A 4,160-nucleotide genomic window follows, 5' to 3' on the forward strand; every position below is an offset into this window, starting at 1 on the left:
TATGGTGAATGTACTTATTTATTCATTCATTTGTTCTTTCTTTCATTCATTTCTTTATTGTGTTACAGGGCCTTCACCCGGACCTGCCGTTTTCACTGTTCTATTTTGTGATAGGGTCTTGTTAAGTTGCCCATACTGGCTTCTAACGTGCAATCCTCCTGCCTCAGCCTCCCAAGTAGCCAAGATCATTTTTTGACAAAGGTGTCAAGAGCCCATGGTAGGGAAAGGATGGTCTGTTCAATAAGTGGTGTTAGGGGAAATGAATATCCAAATTTCTTCAACAGGTGCAAGATTGGAATAGAAACGACACCAGAGAAGTTAGCTGAGGGGAAAGTAGCAAGCAGACCGTGCTGGTTTGGAAGCTACTGCATCTTGAGCGCAAATTCACCCTCTATATTCTGCTGTTCAGTGCCGAGGCAGGGACTCCGCACTCCACATTCCCCCCGGTGGGCTCTGGATGCGGGGAGGGCAAGGAGACCTCGAAGGTGGGATGGCTTCTCATTTGCTGCCTTGCGCTGTTACCTCCCCTTACAGCAGCTTTTCATCAACACGCCGGTGACTGCAAGGTCTGGGCAGCACAAGTTCTTAAAACATAGAGAATCCACTTGCCGTCCCCTGGAAGACGCCCTCACCAGCAGGCGGCACGCTCCCACCAGAGGCCTGGAACACTGCTCCATGGTCCCTCTCCCGGCCCCAGAGTGCACACTTCCGCCCAGGCCCTGCCCCGCTTGAGAGATCTTTGTCCTCAGCCCTTCGGGGCCCCACCTTCCATCTCCCCAGGTCTAATAATCCCAATCTCGAAGCCGGCTTCCTAAGATCACAAGTGAGGTTGCTGTTTGCAGGCTGATGCAGGAAAGTCCCATGGATGTAATAATCTGTGCAGGTTCACAGCCAATGAGTGGTAGGGCAGGGATATAAATATGCATTAGATTTTATCGCCTTCCCATACCCAAGTCCTACACTCAGGTGTCTTCTGACCCGTGGAGGAACATGTGAGTGAAAATAAGAAGGGAGGTGGTTCCAGGGGCTGCCACCGAGGGGCTTCCTACAGACCACCAGTCAGAGGCGGCAGACAGAGGGCACAGCCCAGTGAAGCCCCTGCCCTGGCACAAAGAGATCACTGGCCATGCTGTCGGTCTGTGGGGGTCTCACTCACTAAAACAGATTAAACTACGCAGTAAACACACTACGAACTCAACTCTAATGAAGCAGATGGTGTGGTCAGCCCTGCTGCAGGTAAAGACTTTGGAAGACAGCCCTCATCTTAAAGTCCTTGGCAGCGAGGGAAAAAGAAGCGATGCCTGGTCAGAGAGCGGTCTGCTCAGTGGGCAGGCAGACGTCACAGTGTGGCCAAATTCATGGGATGTCCCAGAAATGCCCTGGGACAGGGACAGACGATGGCTGGTAAGGACAAGGAAGCTCATAGGAAAGCCGCTGAGCTAAGAACTCACGCACCCAGAATGGAAAGGACTTGATATAAAAATGATTCTGAACACGTGGGTTCTAAATACTGCAGGGTTTTGAGCACTGGCTGGTCATTCACCAGGACATCGTACCAAGGAGTCACAGCTCTGCCAACTGATCATCACTACTGGACAACTTTAGTTCTTGACATTCTCTGAAGTCGCTACAAACGTTCTTTGTGTGTTCTAACCCTGGCTGCTCTGAAGCTTCTCTTTTCTGAAGTCCATGAGCAAATAAACACGTACGATTTTAAAGGAAGCACACAGGACTGTGCACCCTTACAAGGCACTCCCGTGGGGAGAGCAGAGAGGCTGCCTTCTCTGAAGCTCTGAACCTCTACCTGAAACATGTGCCAGGCTCTGTCTTCAGCCTTGCAGAACCCCAAAATGGGGCTTGCTACATCCCCGCTGTGGAACTGCCTCTTGGGGTCAGATTCGCTTTCACAAAGCCCATAAAATGAGCGTGCTGCTTTACGAATCCATGTGAGAAATGACTTCAAAAATAGCTGGAATTGTCAGAGGTCTTTTAGACTAGGATATTTTCTTCTGATAGGCACATAAGCCTGAAAGGTTAAATCACAGCCAAAAGTTATTTTCTGAGCAAAGGCTTAGAACATGGGAATACTCCCGAAACTCCGGTAGACTTTCAAGTGTCACATCATTCGTTAGTTGCAAAATGGGGTTTGCCAGTGACTCTGAGACCCCAGCGCCTGTGTGGCTCACTCGCTCTTGGTCAGCCTTAGCCAATATTTGCCACGATGCTTCTCGTGGCCTAAACGCCGTGGTTCACCAACCCCCACCCTGATTTGAGAGCTTTATGTTCTTTGCACAGACAGACACACCCGGCCAGCTTCAAGTCTGCAGACCTTGAGGCTGCACCTCCAGTACTCCCCAGCTTCCAATGCAACCTCATTTAAGCCTCTGCTCCACGATCGTCTGCAATGAATTTGTAATTCTGTCCACTTCCGCCTTTATATTTATGGATCATTTCTCAAGGTTCCACTCACAGGACCCTAAGTCTATTTTAGATGCCTTGGGTTTTTGTTTTGTTTTTTTCAAACTTCTCTTTTTTCAACGTAAAAAACATGTAGTTCAGTCATGCAAGCCTATCTTCAGACACCATCGGTGGTTCTAGATTAGGCACTTTTCCCAAGTGCTGGGATCCAGCGCTTGATAATTCAACACAGAGGTTCACGCTGACTCACAGGTTTAGTCCGTGGTTGGCTGGTTCCGAGGAGGAGGGGATCTGTTCAACCCAGGGCAGGCAGGAAGCAGAGAGGAGGGAGGAGCCCGGGATGAGTACACACTTCCGGGTCCCACCCCCGGGATCACCCCCCCCACCGGCACATTCAGCTATGAGTCACTGATGAGGATCGGAAACCTGGGGGATTTGGGGGACACATTTTAGGTCTAACCCACACCCAGCTCTTTGGCTTGACTCTGGTCCTACGACATCACCAGATGCCGTGTGTGAACGGCCACCTATCCAGGCTTCCCTCTTTACGACTTCTCTTAAACAGAAAAGACAATTCCACGTCTCAGTAATCTACTAAAATATATTATGAACAAGACCAGGTAACACTTTCAAGAATTTGTTTTGTATTCTTTTCCTCCATCCAACTACATAGCAAAACCCACCTCTTTCCTCAAGACATCAACCTCAGGAGAGATGTCCGATCGGTTTAAGGTGTATTATCTTGAAAATCAAGAAAAAAATCTCAAAACCTTGCCTGGGTAATCTGTACGAATAACTTGGAGGCCTCAGGCAGACAAATATCTCCCAAACAAGGCCAAAAATGTATTCTTAAAGGAATAACTGATATTTTCAACTAAATTAAACAAGAAAAACTTTCAAATATCAGAGTCCACACCTGGAAAGTGAACTGTAACAACCACACCCAGTGTCGGCCTCTCTCTTGCCCACACCTGCTCTTGGACTCTACCCCTTGCATTGCAGTCTAGGAAATAGTTTAGGGGAAAAAAACTAGAATAAACTAAGATCTCACCTATTTTTCTTTCCTTCAAGGCCCAGTGCCCAAAGTTCATTTCTGATCCAAACCCATAAATAATTTGTATATTTACCCAGCACTCATTACTGTTTATAACCTTACCTTAGCTGCTACATCACAGGTAATATCCAGAGCCCCCTAAACCTGGTTTTAACTAACTGCCATGACACATCAATATCACCCTCTCTACCCAGTGCTTCTCCAAGTCAGTAGCACCCAGGGATGATGTGTCAGAGACTCTCACTGAGCCACCTGGACAGAGGGATGACAAATATTACACATACTTGCCATCAAAAACAAAGATTAATGTTTAACTACGCAGAGAATGATGACTGATTTCTCATTTCTGGAAAGCAGTTCAGATGGGTTCTTTGTACCTAGGAAAGTAAACAAATCAATTGCTCAAAGCAAATTAAAACACTTAAGGGACAACTTCCTCTTTGGGGCAATCCCCAGTGGATTGGGAAGTTACAATAAACAATAACAAAGAAGAGCTCTAATTGGTCTGAACTTTGTTGTAGTGTATATAAAAGGCCTGGATGGGAAGAGGTCCCCACATCCTGAGAATCTCCCCTGCCACCAGGACCTCACCCTCCACACCTGACACCATGACCCACTCCTGCTGCTCCCCCTGCTGCCAGCCCTGCACGACCACCTGCTGCAGGACCACCTGCTGGAAACCAGCCTG

The sequence above is a fragment of the Fukomys damarensis genome, unplaced genomic scaffold (assembly GCF_012274545.1).
Source record: "Fukomys damarensis isolate Sample0158 unplaced genomic scaffold, DMR_v1.0_HiC HiC_scaffold_13, whole genome shotgun sequence".
NCBI lineage: Eukaryota > Metazoa > Chordata > Mammalia > Rodentia > Bathyergidae > Fukomys > Fukomys damarensis.